Source organism: Schistocerca piceifrons, chromosome 2 (assembly GCF_021461385.2).
Source record: "Schistocerca piceifrons isolate TAMUIC-IGC-003096 chromosome 2, iqSchPice1.1, whole genome shotgun sequence".
Taxonomy (NCBI): Eukaryota; Metazoa; Arthropoda; class Insecta; order Orthoptera; family Acrididae; genus Schistocerca; species Schistocerca piceifrons.
Window position 1 is genome coordinate 833710316 of NC_060139.1, and position 17571 is coordinate 833727886.

Below are 17571 nucleotides of genomic sequence, written 5' to 3' on the forward strand. Positions count from 1 at the left end.
AAAGAGTACTTTGTGCAGCTGGTACAGGAGACATGTAATAACATTTTATCGAGTTATGTTTTAACATGGTTTTGCTTCTGCAATGCACCTGCTATTATACTTAATTTTATCTCTGTATTACTTGACATTGTTTCAATGCATTCATAGATCTGAAGATAGTAACCATGCTTACCGAAACCAGCAGCAGACAATAAAGGTAATTTACAAGCGATCTCGGCTAAGAAATTCATCTTCTCTCAAGGATTTATTCCATGTAGCCCCTTACCACTCAAGATGAGTAAACTAATGAATATATGTGAGCATCGATTGTTAACCTCTGTAGTTTCGCGCACACGATGTAAAACCGTGGGCAGGTAACTAGAACTCTGAAGCTGTAGCATCATACCAGCGGCTGTCGGCAAGGAGGGCCTCCCCCACTGAGGGAAATGGGGCGAGCCTTATTGTGCGTGCCGGAAGGGATCAACAACCGGCCCTAACAAATGACGGCGGTTGATTACCACGGAGAGGGGCGCGGCGCAGCCACGTCTTGAATGGGCTGGCCGATGGTGGGGGAAAGTGTGAAGGCGGTAGGGTGGGGGCGGGGGCGGATTGAGAGGGCGGCGGCGGCGTCGCGCCTCAGTGTGGCGCCGGCAGCCGTCATGAGCGTCGCGGGGGCGCCGGCAGAGGACGCGCCCGAGGCGGCCGTCGCCAGGGTCTCCGGAGGTAAGGCGCCGCCGCCTAACACGTGCTTACTGTTGGATCTACTGCTGCACTGAAATGGCCCTGAATATGCTCCGCCTACTCTTTCCCCTACGAAGTTTATGACATACGGCACTTCCCTTCGTACTACTTATTACACCTTCTTCCCAATCCATTAAAGTATGGATAGCGGGAAAAACGAATGCCTGAATGCCTCCTTCCGTGAAGTAATTTATCTAACCTTTCCTTCGCTGTTTCTGATAAAACAATACGTGGGGGTTGTAGTATCTCTATATTCCTCACTTAATATTGTGTCTTGCAAATTTGTAAGCAGGCTTTGTCGGGATAGTTTCGTCTACCTTCAAGTGTCTACCGTTTCAGTTTCTTCAGCATCTCTGTGACGCTCTTCAGTGGGTCAGTCAAACCCGTAACCGTTCGTGCTGCCCTTCTTTGTACATTTTCAACGTTCATTGCAAGTCCTATAATCATCTTTATGAATGTTGATGCTCTTCTTTCCTTCCGTGGTTGCTGAGAAACACTGAAGAGAGATTCCGCCTTATGCAAGGCACTGTTTGTTTTACTTTATCTGAAGATGTTTCAGCACAGTCTATGATACCTACAGTTGGATTTTTTTAGTGGTCAGTCTAACATTTTGCTAACAAATTGTTTTTATCCTGGTAACTTTGCAACTACAATACATTATTAGCGCCTATCATGAATTTCTTTCCATTCTAGTCTTGTTTCCATTATTAGCGCCTGTAACGATTTTTTTTATTTTCTAGCCTTGTTTTTGGCTTTTTTACGTGTGTTACGATTATTACTTCCTTTGTTAACGGAAATTATGAGTCTCACACGCATTGTTGTTTATTTTGTCACGGACTCAAGGTTTCAATCGTCACCTGTTAGTCCTATTTGCTATGAGACTCCACATACATGAGCAATATTCTAGGATGGGTCGCACAATAGTTTTGTATTTTTTTCTTAAAATTCTTATGGAGCTTAACTTGGCTCTGAGCACTATGGGACTCAACTGCTGAGGTCATTAGTCCCGTAGAACTTAGAACTAGTTAAACCTAACTAACCTAAGGACATCACAAACATCCATGCCCGAGGCAGGATTCATGGAGCTTAACTGATAAGGTCATCAGTCCCTAAGCTTACACTCTATTAACGTAAATTATCCTAAGGGCAAACACACACACCCATGCCCGAGGGAGGACTCGAAGAACCTCCACCGGGACCAGCCGCACAAATAGTTTTGTAAGAAACCAGCTTTGGAGACTGATTACATGTTGCTAATACCCTACCGATGAACCAAAGTCTTTAACTGCTTTGCTTGTGTGATCGTTTCATTTCATATACCTAAATATTGTTACATTCAGATTTTTGTAAGAGTTCATTGATTTCAACAGTAAATCATTTATATTGTCATAGTCACAGCACACAACGTTTTTTAGCTGTGTGAAGTGTACAGTGTCACATCTCTGAACATTTAATGTAAGCTGACAGTGTTTGCACTGCTCTGAAACCTTATCAATGTCTGACTGAATATCTGTGCAGCTGGACCAGTGTTTCCGAAGTCTGTGCTGGTCGGCATAGAGGAGATCATTTTGTGCGAGAGGCCTCAGTATGTTTTAGCTCAGAACACATTCTAAGATTATGGCAGGTATTCTGGCTTGCTGTTATGTTGTACCATTAACTAAACAGTTCTGACTGCAAGACAAATAACGAATTAGAAATACCGAATTAGCCAATAGATCGAACAATGTTTCATTTTCAGTATCTTTCGCAAACGTTCCGTGCTTCCAATAAGTTCTAATGGAGCTATCTGATCGTTCCACTCATAATTCGTTTGCGTGTTTACGTATATCATAGGCACTAAGGTCATTAGCTAGGGGTGTCATAATTTTAAACACAACTTCCGAAAAGTAAACTGTATTGGTGTAGCAACACCAAGTTAAAATGGTATTTGGTGAGACATTGTTAGTCTGATTCGTTTATTTCACTGGCGAACTACGTCAGTTTTAGTGCCACAGCTTTTACTGACGCCTCTCTACAGTCAGGTTTTGCGTCTGATGTTCATTGTCAGTTGCTTAAGAAATATTCTCGTTTAGCCAATATCTGGCGCCGATACAACAATCATTTTTCAAAATCGGCGCGTACGTAAAAAGGAAAGGAAACATAGGGAAGAATTTGTCTCATACGTCCAGATTTATTGGTTAGAAAACAACTTAGAAGAAAATAAGGCGAGGTACAAAAATTTTTTTACTCAAACATATATTTTACTGATATAAAAATTTCTTAAACTGATTGCAAAATCGTTGTTGCATATTGTCCATGTGGGCACACTTTCATTCGTATGTGATGTTCTTTTATACAGGGAGCTGAGTGGAACTGCCTGAGGAATATCACTAACACAGTGCGGCATCCCTTATTACACTTTGACGCTGTTCAGCTCGTTTAACTCCAGTGCTTTTCCCCAACGTCATTACAACAGGATTCCAGAATTTAATAAAATAAGGAAATGATTTCATTTTTTACTATTTATTTGTCACCAAATGGTTCAAATGACTCTGAGGACTATGGGACTTAACATCGGAGGTCATCAGTCCCCTAGAACTTAGAACTACTTAAACCTACTTAACATAAGGACATCACACACATCCATGCCCGAGGCAAGATTCGAACCTGCGGCCGTAGCGGTCGCGCGGTTCCAGACTGAAGAGCCTAGAACCGCTCGGCCACGCCGGCCGCCATATTTGTCACCAACAATGGCACTGATATCAAATTGTTCAAGAAAAGTTGATGATCAAATTAATTTGTCCACAGAAAGACAGTAAAATGATTCCACAGGAATCAACAGATCAGTAAAAATAACTAGCTTATGTCACATGGTAACGTACCTCTCACTGCCTGCCTTTCTCATCATAAAAACTCTAAAATGCAGTGTTCTGTGTTGCGAAAAGTCCTATTAATCTCAAGTACCTTCAAAAAGTGCAAGTAAAACTTTTGTTTTGTCCTTTGTGTAAATACAAATGGTATTCCAAACGAATAAGGAAAGTACAGAAGTAAATTCGCCATCCGTTTCGGCAAAAATATTACGTTATTTGAATTTGGAGTGACAGCCTCCAGTAAATATCTGTAAAACATCCAACAAAAAAGTCATTAACCCTCAGATAATAGGTCAAGTGCGTATGATATGAGTCTTTCAGGGCGCGAAGAAAAACAAAGTGCAAGAACTATTTCAAGCAGTAAGTGGGAAACCTTTGCATCCACTGGCTTCAGCCGAATGAATCCTCAAAAATATGTGGATGGATATTCAGTAGGGCTATAGACGCGTCAGTATATCTGTAGTCATTGTCTACACAGAGAAAGACGCTCAAAAAGGTGTTCAGAGACCGCTTGAGTATACTGGAACATACACGACATTTTCCTCGACCATCTAGCGTGGAAAAAAGCGTCGAGGTCTGTTATTAAAGATACGCTGTAGAAGTTCCTTCTGCCTACTGGCGATCTTTCGCACAAACATCATAAGAATGATATAAATATTTAAAGTATGTCCAGAGTGATCCTGACAGTAGCTTTATTCGCTTTGAAACTATAATCGAGACGACTTATTACAGTGTTAAGTAGCCTCTATCATGCACTGAACACTTTTCTAGTATACACGTACATTAATACAACTCAGTAGCTTGGCTTTTTAGCCGGCCGGGGTGGCCGAGCGGTTCTAGGCGCTATAGTCTGGAACCGCGCGACCGCTACGGTCGCGGGTTCGAATCCTGCCTCTGGCATGGATGTGTGTGATGTCTTTAGGTTAGTTAGGTTTAAGTAGTTCTAAGTTCTAGGGGACTGATGACCTTAGAAGTTAAGTCCCATAGTTCTCAGAGCCATTTGAACCATTTGGCTTTTTAGCCCACAGACGAAAGCTCGCAAGGCAGCCTTTACGTTCTGTAGTCAAGGAAATTTTCAAGTCACTTCTCACATTTTTGACCGACCTTAACTTGCTAAACTTCCAATACCGTCCACGCACTTCGTGCACCGGTAAGAATGGATGGAGCATGAACTTTTTATTAGGAACTGGTTTCATTGTAATATGTAGAAATTTGGCGAGTTCTAGGTAAAGAGGAAGGAGGTGACCATCACACAATTATTGCACTTACTCTCATACATATAAGTTCATCCCATAGCATTTCTTCCAATAACGCTGTCGTTGGGAACCGGAATGGATACTGCCTTAACACTGAAGAGGAACGGAACCCTTCAAAGTTCACTTGAGCAAATCAGAAAACCTAAGAAGTAGCACGAATATCGATGTCAACGGAGACGTGTCTGATTTTCCATAATAAAAGCGTAATATGAGACAAAGAAAAGAATTTAAATGGAAAATAAAGCTAACTCCCAATGGAGGCGTACAAACATTGTAAAATGGACACCACGAAGAAGGAACACTGTAGTAATAGCCGGTCCTACTGTAAAAGACGAACCGCACTGGAACTGCTTTCACTCCAGCAGTAGTATGTGCGAGAAATGGGCGGGAGCACGTAACTGGGCGCAGGATATAGCAGCATTAGGGCCCACATTCACGATGGAAAGCTTTATTAGAAGCGGTTTGTTTTATGAAATGGGTGGAAGGCACGAGACAGGTGAGGAATATGTGGCCATCCATCTGTGGCCAAGGTCAGCCATCGCGTCGTAGGCGGCAGTAGCGCAATCCCGCCACCGGAAATAGGTCAGCGCAGCAATCGTTCTCCAGCGTCGCGAAGCGCTACCTGGTCTAGCTAGCTATGCATACAAATGGCCAAAAGTTTTGGTCTAGGCTAAAATATTTCTGCCTTCGTCAGGCACCTGTCTTCCGATAGTGTTTAAAATGGTAATGCTGAAATGGTTGCGAGAGTAACGACGTTTCTGTAAATTGCGGATTGACCAGATATACGTGATATTAAACGTTGTGATCGATGCACAACTTGACATAACAAAAGCAATGACTGTTAAAATTCGGATTACCGTCTTACAGAAGGTAAGAAAAAGAAACAAGTGCTCCTCGGCATTTTTTTTCTGAATATGTGACCGCGTTCGTCATATTGTGATGTTGAGCAATATTTCGGCCAGATCTCTGCAGTAAATGGCCGTCATCAGAATAGAGCATTTACTAATGGGCCAGAGCTATTTCAGCTGTCATACTCTGACATTCTTTCCTGCTTCTACGAGGGCTATCCACAAAGTACATTACGTTTTGGACCAATTAAAAATAAAGTATTGGAAATTTTTTTTTATTATATACAGGTGAAAGCCACACTTAAATACTACTTTTCTACATAGTTGCCATTTCAATTAAGGCACTTACCGTAGCGATGGACGAGCTTGGAAATGCCTTCGTCGTAAAATTCGGCCGCCTGCGCCTTCAACCACGTGGTTACCTCTTCTTGAAGCTGTGCGCCGTCATCAAAACGCTGCATAGCCAACCACTTCTTCATTACTGGGAATTAGTGGAAGTCGCTCGGTGCCAGGTCGGGACTGTACGGCGGATGAGGAAACAACTCCCACTTAAAAGATTCGAGAACTTCACGAGTGGCATTTGCCGTGTGGGCCCGGGCGTTGTCGTGAATCAGCAAGAACTTTGATCCCAACTTTCCCCTGCGCTTGTTTTGTATTGCTCTTCTGAGGTTGTGCAGAGTTTGGCAATACCTTTGAGAGTTTATTTTAGTGCCTCTTTCCAGGAAATCCACAAAAATCACACCTTTTCTGTCCCAAAAGAGGTAGCCATGTGGTTGAAGGCGCAGGCGGCCGAATTTTACGACGAAGGAATTTCCAAGCTCGTCCATCGCTACGATAAGTGCCTTAATTTAAATGCCAATTATGTAGAAAAGTAGTATTTAAGTGTGGCTTTCATCTATATATAATAAAAAAAATTTCCAATACTTCATTTATTTTTAATTCCAAAACGTAACGTACTTTGTGGATAGCCCTCGTATTATCATCTGTAAAGAAGGAGGTCTTAAACAAGAAAGAAAGTCAGTAGCAATAAAAACAGTTCATTAAGAGTTACAGGCCATGTAACGACCGCTGCAGTTGCAGAAACGTCTTTAGAGGCTGTAACAAATATAGATCAAGACATGGCTCTTTCAGCGATGCGAGTAGCCAGAGGGTCTAGGGATGATCAGTGACCAAAGAACTACTACTATAAGATAATTTTTGTGAGTTTAACTGAGGATGTGGTGTCTGGCGTCCGTCTCCGTGTTCTCTCGGGACTTTACACGATAAATGGTTCCTAATGAATCACGTGGGTGTGCGATCTTTGATGCTTACACAGCGCCACTCCGATGGCGCGGAACCGCCGATGTGATACCAGGAAAATTTTTCTGATGTCACGGTGGTCAACTTATGCTCAGAGAAAGAAAATTATCTCGTGCCAGAAGGGCTTCCAGTGGACTCTATAAAGTAAAAATGGGCAGAGTAAATCACTAGTACTTGAATTGTAGTAATGAAGTGTACTCAAAGTAACATAATCCTGAGTTTTGTTTTAAGGGGTTACATGATGTGTTCTTACCTCAGGTTATTTTAGATGTACCACATTTATTCACGCTGAATAATGTTTGTATGAATGGTTATGTATTTTTACAATTACAATTTGCGCTATACAACCTGCACTAAGTAACGTGACTATAGGTTAAGTTTGTTAGCAGCAGTTAATTAATTAAGTAATTAATTAATAATGCCAAGGAAATTTTAGAGTGGGATTTTTTTATTTCTTCCACTGGAGTGAAGAGGAGGTTCACATCCTTTATTAATTATAATTTTATGTAAATTTCTGCTGGCCTGATACTGTCGAATGTAAAGTGCTGCATTGCTGTGAAGTGGTACTGATCCCACAATACCGCGTGGCGGCTAAGAGACAATGTGCTTCCTGCCTCGCACTGTAAGACAGTTTCTCCATTGCTGTAAGCCAGTGGGCCGAATACTGCTGGAAATGAAGTCGTTGGCACACTGTATCATAGCGACTCACGTTGTCAACCTGCTACACTGAGTCCATAAATTCCCATATTTTTCTGCTGAAGTTATCAGATTAGCTAGGACGCAAACTTCTGGAACTTTATAGTCTAGATGCTCTCTTTGTGATGAGTGATTGCTGACTTCCTATGTTGTCAGTTTTCCTCGTAAAAGGAAAAACCCAAGAAAGAGGGTTAGAGTTTAACGCCCCGTTAACGACGGATCACAAACTCTGATTGGAAGCGAAATTAGTCTCGCTGTTTTCAAAGGAACCACCCTAGAATTCACTTTTTTAAGAAAACCATAAATCTGGATGGCTGGAAATGGGTTTGAATCGTCTCCAGAAGACGAGCCCACTGTCTCACTACTGTCTGCTCTCGAGCTGAGCTAGGCGTTTACTAATACACTGGTGTCCAAAATTAAAGCAACAGGCGGAACTGTTGCAAAGTTGCGTGTATTTTGCCACAAAACAGTATAAACAGGTTATAATAAGGTAGAAATAATGTAAGGGATACTGAACTTAAATAATTGCAACATGCATTACTGTAGACAAAAACTTTTTTCGTTTTTTCCAACTTAACGGCAACTTAACGGATTTGCACACACATTCCGACAACTGGTTAATGCGCTAAGTATGGGGTGTTACTACTTCTGGCAGCAAAACAGGCCTGACAACGACGGCGAATGCTGTGAATGATGTCATCAATCTCTTGTTGAGGCAGCCGCGCGGGATTAGCCGTCGGTCTCAGGCGCTGCAGTCATGGACTGTGCGGCTGGTCCCGGCGGCATGGGTGTGTGTGTGTGTGTGTTTGTCCTTAGGATAATTTAGGTTAAGTAGTGTGTAAGCTTAGGGACTGATGACCTTAGCAGCTAAGTCCCATAAGATTTCACATATATTTTTTTCTTGTTGAGGCAATAATACCCACTTTTCCTGCAGAATTGCTCATTGGTCTTGGAGAGTGGTTGGTGGATGCTGACGTGATGCAACCAGTTTCCCTAGTACATCCCAGACACACACTATGGGATTCAAATCGAGAGACCGAGCAGGCCACGCCATGTGCGCAATATCTTCCGTTTTCTAGGAAACGTCAACTACTGGTGCTCTATGATGTCGAGCTTTGACGTCTATCATTACGAAGTCTGGGGCAACAGCCCTCTCAACAACCGCTCATGAGGTCTAAGGATCTCGTCACGATACCTGACAAGAGTTAAACTTTGCAGATTCACGCGTAAAGTTTCCTGAAGGTCAACACATTCCTTGCCCAAACCATTAGGGATCCTCCTCGATATCGGTCTCTTTCCACAATGTTTGGGTTCCGAAATCTTGTTACACGTTTCCTCCAGATGCGAATTGATGTGTTGACAAATGTGCCAACACCTTGTAGATAGAGGAGGCCGAAATGGAAGCTATCTAGCGCAGACGGGCGTGAATTCTGGAACAGGATAAGTATTGAATGCTAATAAGAAAAGTATGCAGCTCCTCGAATACTTAACTTTTATATAGCCCTTTGTGTGAATACAGCATTCCGGATGAGACATTTCATACTATAACTATCAAACTATCACTTGCTATGTAAGGCTAATGGCGCCTTGCTAGGTCGTAGCCATGGACTTAGCTGAAGGCTATTCTAACAGTCTCTCGGCAAATGAGAGAAAGGCTTCGAAGTGTAGTCGCTAGCAAAGTCGTCGTACAACTGGGGCGAGTGCTATATCGTATCTCGAGACCTGCCTTGTGGTGGCGCTCGGTCTGCGATCACACAGTGGCGACACGCGGGTCCGACATGTACTAAATGGACCGCGGCCGATTTAAGCTACCACCTAGCAAGTGTGGTGTCTGGCGGTGACACCACACGAATCTGTCATTCTCCAGACCAAATCAGGATTCATCTGTGAAAAGCACATTGGCCCCTGTTCGACCGTCTAGGTGTCATGTTGACGACTCCACTCTAGACGTTCCCTTCTGTGAAAACGCGTCAGAGATACACATACAGCAGGCCTCGGACAGTATAGGCCACTGTGCCGAAGCCTTCTGCACACCGTTTGCCTTGAAGTGACACATCCGTTGGATGCTGCCAGATGAGCCGCTAGTTGCTGTGCAGTTCTAAGGCAGTACCGTCGTGTTCTTACAGCCAAATAACGGTTTTCTCTTCTGGTGTCACATGTGGTCGCCCCTACCCTGGTCTTCAGAATACAGTTTCGGTCTCTATAAATTGTCGCCACATTCGAGGAACACCAAAACAATTCACATTAAGTCATCAGGCCACATTATTATGCGACTTTTCTGTTTCCATTCTTCCTATGGCCCTCCACCGCAGAGTTCAAAATGGTTCAAATGGCTCTGAGCACTATGGGACTTAACTTCTGAGGTCATCAGTCCCCTAGAACTTAGAACTACCTAAACCTAATTAACCTAAGGACATCACACACATCCATGCCCGAGGCAGGATTCGAACCTGCGACCGTAGCGATCGCGCGGTACCAGACTGTAGCGCCTAGAACCGCTCGGCCACCCCGACCGGCTCCACCGCAGAGTCCTTAGGCGAATTCTCTGTGCCATACTGCAGCGTCTGCGACTCTGTGTACAGCGATTGTGCATATGGGACTACCTAGCAAACACTACCCAGTTTTGTAGGTGGCCTGGCGTCATCTTTGGCGTGGTTTTCCCTTGACCAGAATGCCGTCCTCTGTGCAGAAGAGTCTGTATGATTATATCATGAATTGGATACAGGGGAGCGAAATAGCGGTTTGTTGCTTTTATTTTGGACATAAGTGTAGTCTCCCAGTCTTATCTATGTAGACAATTCCCCACTTGCAACTCACTTCTTAGCAGCACAGTTTATTTTCTATTACTACAAAGCTACTTCCGTTCTTATATGCTAATATTCCACCGTACACCGCCTATCACTTGTCGACACGCTATAGAACACGACTTTTGATTGGATGACAGAAATGTACAGGAGGTAACCTATGCCCTACCTCCTTTATTAACGGTAGTTTTTTCTAAATTTCGCTAGAGCAGGAATAATTTGGCATTTTCTTTTATTTGTATAGAAATTGCTTCCAACCACGATCTTTGATACTACACTATCAGAAGTATCCGGGCAGCTCTATGTAATGCGGACTTCACTACTAGATGTCACGATAGGCGCACCCATCAATATGAAATAGGTGGACAGTATTGTGTTGTCAGCAGAGTAGCAGTAATAGCAGAAAAGGTCGATCAGAAGAGCTCAGTGGCTTCGAATGTGAACTAGTCACTGGATGTCACCCAAGTAATAGAATCAGCAAGGACATTTCGACACTTCCAAAGCTGCCCCATTCGACTGTTGTGTTGTGACTGTGAAGAGAAAAAATAAAGAGACAACCAAACCTAAACCACCACCAGGTAGACCTCATGTACTGACGGACAAGGACAGTCGGGCACTGTGGAGGGTGGAGGAGGAGGAGATTAGTGTTTAACGTCCCGTCGACAACGAGGTCATTAGAGACGGAGCGCAAGCTCGGGTGAGGGAAGGATGGGGAAGGAAATCGGCCGTGCCCTTTCAAAGGAACCATCCCGGCATTTGCCTGAAGCGATTTAGGGAAATCACGGAAAACCTAAATCAGGATGGCCGGAGACGGGATTGAACCGTCGTCCTCCCGAATGCGAGTCCAGTGTGCTAACCACTGCACCACCTCGCTCGGTCTGTGGAGGGTGGTTGTAAAATATTCTATGAAATCAGCGGAGGGATCAAAATGCTACCAGCAGTCCAGCTAGCACAATGACTTTACACAGGGAGATAAAATAGTGGGGTGTAAAGGTCGAGTAGTTGCTCGTAAGCCACAGATTTCTGTAGTCAAAGAGACGCTTTAGGTGGTCTAAAGAGGATGCCGCTGGACAGTTGGTGACTAGGAAAGAGTGATTTTGAGTGATCAGACTATACCATGAGGCCATCCAATGGAAGGGTTCGGGTTTGCCGAACGCGTGGAGAACGTTACTGGCAATCACACGTAATGCCAACAATAAGGTACAGAGGAGGTGGTGTTACAGTACAGAGGTGCTTTTCGTGATTAGAGTTGCGCTTAGAAGCACACTAAATGCGGATGGATGTGAACACGTTTTACAGCATTATGTACGACGTACAGTAGAGGAACAACCCGGAGACGATGAGTGTATCAGCATGAAAATGCGCTCTTTCATAAAATAGCATTCTGAGGTAAAGGTTTATGGACAATAGTATTCCTGAACTGGACTGGCCTGGCCAGTACCCCCGACCTCAGCCTAATGGAACGCCTTTGGGTGATATGAATATTCAACTAAATACCTAGGTATTACAATTACTAACAACTTAAATTGAAAGGAACACACAGAAAATGTCGTGGGTAAGGCTATCGAAAGACTGCGTTTTATTGGCAGGACAGTTAGAAAAACCGGCCGCGGTGGCCGTGCGGTTCTGGCGCTGCAGTCCGGAACCGCGGGACTGCTACGGTCGCAGGTTCGAATCCTGCCTCGGGCATGGGTGTGTGTGATGTCCTTAGGTTAGTTAGGTTTAAGTAGTTCTAAGTTCTAGGGAACTTATGACCTAAGATGTTGAGTCCATAGTGCTCAGAGCCATTTGAACCATTTTTTGAACAGTTAGAAAATGTAGCGGACCTACTAAGGAGACTGCCTATACTACGCTTGTCCGTCCTCTTTTAGAATACTGCTGCGCTGTGTGGGTTTCTTACCAGATAGGACTGATGGAGTACATCGAAAAAGTTCAAAGAAAGGCAGCACGTTTTGTATTATCGCGAAATACGGGAGAGAGTGTCACAGGAATGATACAGGATTTGGGCTGGAAATCATTAAAAGAAAGGCGTTTTTCGTTGCGACGGAATCTTCTCACGACATTCCAATCACCAACTTTCTCCTCCGAATGCGAAAATATTTTGTTGGCACCGACCTACATAGGGAGGAACGATCACCACGATAAAATAAAGGAAATCAGAGCTCGTACGGAAAGATATAGGTGTTCATTCTTTCCGTTCGCTATACGAGATTGGAATAAGAGAGAAATGTGAAAGTGGTTCGATGAACCCTCTGCCAGGCAATTGAATGTGATTTGCAGAGTATCTATGTAGATGTATATCTATTTCTCTCTAGACACCTCCGTCCAACATCACTGCATTCCGTGGTTTCGTCTCTAAAGGAAGAATGGGCTGCCAGCAGAGTTCAAGCCATCATCAAGGAGAAGGGTGGAACATCTTGTATCAATGTCCAATAACAGTGGTCCTGATACTTTTGGTCAGACCATTATGAAGTGCATAGTAGAAGGTAGTTAGCATTGCATCCCATTTTATTTTTCGTGTTCCAGTCACATATGGATTGCGGAACGAATGGCTGTTTAAATGCTCTGTGCGTATAGTAATTAGTCTAACCTTGTCTTCACGATTTGCCACATGAGTGATACATATTGGGGCTGCAGTAGATTTCTAGGTTGTTCACATAAAACTGGTTCTTGAAACTTTCTAAGCAGGGTTCAGATGATAATTGACGTCTCTCTTCAAGCGTTTGCAGTTTCAGATTTTTCATTTCCATGACTTTATTCCGCGAATACAAATTATATCAAGAGACCGAACAGGTAATTTAGTACGTAAAGGGAGATGAGAATCTAATAGTCATGGGGGATTGGAATGAGGTTGCAGAAGAAGGAGCAGAAGAAAGAGTTATGGGTGAATATAGGTTCGGTAGTAGAAACGAAAGAGGAGAAAGACTAATTGAGTTCTGTAATAAATTTCAGTAGTAATAGCGAATACTCTGTTCAAGAATCACAAGAGGAGGAGGTATATTTTGGAAAGGCCGGGAGGTATGGGAAGATTTCAGTTAGATCACAGCGTGCTCAGACAGATTCCGAAACCAGATATTGGATTGTATGGCGTACCCACGAGCAGATACAGACTCAGGTCACAACCTAGTAAGGATGAACAGTACGCTGAAGTTTAAGAGATTAGTCCAGAAGAATCAATTCGCAAAGAGGGGGGGGGGGGGGGGTGCGGAAATACTAAGGAATGAAGAAATATGCTTGCAGTTCTCCGAGGGTATAGATGCTGCGATAATGAATAGCTCAGTAAGCACTCCATCTGAAGAGGAATGGACATGTCTAAGAAGATCAAACACAGGTCAAGACATACTTTAGTTGATCGCCTAAAGAAGGAAGTACAAAAATGTTCAGGGAAATTCAGGAATACAGAAATAAGAAGGAGGTGCAGGGAAAACTAAGTCGATATGGCTACATAAAAAACGAGAAAAAATCGAAAAATAAGTGATTGTCGGAAGGACTGCGTCAGCATTCTGAAAAGTCGAAACAACCTTCGGTGAAATTAAGAAAGAGGGCGGTAACAGTAAGAATGCAGTGGGAATTCCACTGCTAAATGCAGAGGAGAGAGCAGACAGGTGGAAAGAATACACTGAAGGCTGCTATGAGGGGGAGGACTTGTCTGATAAAGTGATAGAAGAAACAGGAGGCGACAGGGAAGAGATACGGGATCCAGTATTAGAATCAGAATGTAAAAGAGCTTTGGACTTAATATCAAATAAGGCAGAAGGGATAGATCAGAATTTCTGAAGTCTTTGTGGGAAATGGTAACAAAACAACTATTCACGTTGGTGTGCAGAATATATTAAAAACATCAACCACACAATTTCGAAGATAGCAAGAGGCGACAAGTGCGAGAATTATCGGACGATCAACTTAACAGCTCATACATCGAAGTTGCTGAGAATAATAATATATAGAAGAATGGAAAAGAAAATTGAGGATCTGTTAATGATTAGTTTGGCCGGAGGAAAGGTACACGCACACGAGAGGCAAGTCTCAATTTGCGGTTGATGTTGAAAACAAAACAGAAGAAAAAGCAAGTAACGTACATATGACTCGTCGACCTGGAAAAAGCATTCGATAATGTAAAATAGTGCAAAGTGTTCCAAATTCTAACAAAATAGGGATAATCTATTGGAAAGACGTGTAATATACAATATGTACAAGAACCAAGAGGGAACGATAAGAATGGAGAACCAAGAACGAAGTGCTCGGATTAAAAAGAGTGTAACACAAGGATGTAGTCTTTCGCCCCAATGTTCAATCCATAGATCAAAAAAGCAATGACGGAAATGAAAGAAAGAAGAGTGGGATTCAAATCCAAGGTGAAAAGATGTCAATGATAAGATTCGCAGATGGCATTGCTTTCCTCAATGAAATGAAGAAGAATTGCAGGATCTGTTGAGTGGAATGAACACGCTAACGAGTACTGAACTTGGATTGAGAATAAATCGAAGAAAGACGAAAGTAATGAGAAGTAGGTTGATGAGAACAACAAGAAACAAAATCAGATTTGGGAATGGTTCAAATGGCTCTGCGCACTATGGGACTTAACTTCTAAGGTCATCAGTCCCCTAGAACTTAGAACTACTTAAACCTAACTAACCTAAGGACATCACACATATCCATGCCCGAGGCAGGATTCGAACCTGCGTCCGTAGCGGCCGTGCGGTTCCAGACTGTAGCGCCTTTAACCGCTTGGCCACCACGGCCGGCCAGATTTGGGAATCACGAAGTAGATGAAGTTAAGGTATTCTGCTACCTAATAGCAAAATAATCCGTTACGGAGGATATAAAAACATTGTGAAAAAGAGCAGTATCAAACATAGGCCTTGGAGCGCAGCATTTATGGAAGTGAAACGTGGACAGAAGGAAAACCAGGAAAGAAGAGAATCGAAGCATTTAAGATGTGGTCCAGTAGAAGAAAGTTGAAAATCAGCTGGACTGATAAGGTAAATAATGTAGATGTTCTTCGCAGAATCGGAGAGGAAAGGCATATATAGAAAACACTGGACGATAGGAAATCCATTAAGACGTCAGGGAATAACGTCCATGGTTCTAGATGGAGGTGTAGAGGGTAATAATTGTTGGGGAAGGCAGAGATTGGAATACATCCAGCAAATAATTTAGGACTTAGGTTGCAACTGCTAGTCTGACATGAAATGGTTGGCAGAGGAAATGAATCGGTGGCATCAAACCAGTCAGAAGACTGATTACTAAAAAGTAAATAAATAAACATTGATGAAATAAATAGGTGACAATTTGCGCAGTTCTTCTTTCTATGCGTTCGATATCCCCTGATTAAATTTCTGTGCAACGATCTGTTTTGTTTTGGAGTGGTAATCACTTACACAGAACACCACAAATTTATAATTCATTTAACCCGTCGATCATAATAAAAAATTAGCTGCAAAACGTGGAAGGAAGCCGTGGATTTGAAACTCTAGCAGAGGTAATTCGAACTTTTTGAAAAGTATGAAAACCCAGATTGAAATGGTACTTTTTCTCTGCATATTCACATTTATCGTAGTTAGAATAAATTTGTAGTAAACGAATATATCGGGTTTGTGTGCAGTGACCGTTTCAGAGGGGTGGGACAGCTGCTACAGCAGTCAGTCGGAGGAGTAAGCTTGCTGCAGCAAGAGAGACGGTGTGCGTGTAACTCTTCGTTGTTACAACAAACTTCAACAGATGCTGGTACGCGTCCTCGTCCGGTACTGCAGTGTGGCGTCGATCAAAGGCGTCCACGGCGGCGAAGCGGTGTTGTGAGGACGTCAGTAGCTGCTAGGTTCAGTGCAGCCAGCGCGCGCAGCCACAGGGGGCTGGCCAAAACTATGTAAACACCAAAAGCACATCATACTAACATGCCTAATACGGCGTAGGAGAACCACTAGGATTCAAAACAGGTTCTAGTCGTCTCAGAATGGATAAATAGAGGTCCTCTATGGTCGAAGTAGAGAGGATATAAAATGTAGACTGGCAATGGCATTGAAAGAGTTTATGAAGAAGAGAAATTTGTTAACATCGAGTATAGATTTAAGTGTCAGGAAGTCGCTCCTGTAAGCATTTGTATGAAGTGTAGCCATGTATGGAAGTGAAACATGGACGATAAATAGTTTAGACAAGAAGAGAATAGAAGCTTTCGAAATGTGGTGCTACAGAATAATGCTGAAGATTAGATGGGTAGATCACATAACTAATGATGAGGTATTGAATAGGATTGGGGAGAAGAGAATTTTGTGGCACAACTTGAAGAAGGGATCGGTTGGTAGGGCATGTTCTGAGGCATCAAGAGATCACCGATTTAGTATTGGAGGGCAGCGTGTTGGGTAAAAATCGTAGAGGGGACCAAGAGATGAATACACCAAGCAGATTCAGAGGGATGTAGGTTGCAGTAGGTACTGGAGATGAAGAAGCTTGCACAGGATAGAGTAGCATGGAGAGCTGCATCAAACCAGTCTCAGGACTGAAGACCACAACAACAACAACATGGTTATCAGAGGAATCTTATACCATTCTTCCTGCAGAATAGTAGCAAGTTCAGATAACGGTGAATCAGGTAGATTCCTATCACACACCAACCTCTCCAAAGGAGACCACAAAGGTTCAATAATCTGGATATCTAGTGACTGTGTTCGCCTGGAGAGACACGATAGTCCAACCTCGCGCTGGCAGTACCAGTCCTCGACGATGCTAGCTGTATGAAGATGGGTCCTATCTTCTTGGAACACAGCATCGCCATTGGGGAACCAACATTGTGCAGTGGGATGGATCTAATCAGCCAAAATGGTCACATAATCTTCGGCAGTAATACGGCCTTTCAGAGTAACCATGAAACCCATGGAATAGCACGATACGACTGCCCAAATCATCACGGAACGACCGCCATGTTTCACTCTTGGGATTTACACTCGGCCAGAAGTTAGAAATACGGTGAAACCAGACTCGTTCGACCAAATAAGATTCTTCCATTGCACCATAATCTAGGCTTTATGGCTTTGGCACCATGTTCCCCTATTACGGGCATTTGCAACACTGATGAGTGATTTTGGAATTCCGGATCGTTCTG

At 43.1% G+C, this 17571-nt stretch overlaps 1 protein-coding gene and 1 non-coding gene across 2 annotated transcripts in view; one reads left to right on the forward strand and one right to left on the reverse strand.

Moving 5' to 3' along the window:
- LOC124776410 (inactive ubiquitin carboxyl-terminal hydrolase MINDY-4B) overlaps nucleotides 1–17571 on the forward strand; it is a 320724-nt gene that overhangs the window by 185429 nt on the left and 117724 nt on the right. The gene's annotated exons all lie outside the window — the stretch shown is intronic.
- Trnaa-cgc lies at nucleotides 11274–11346 on the reverse strand. Its single transcript has one exon. It is a non-coding gene; the product is annotated as a tRNA-Ala (tRNA).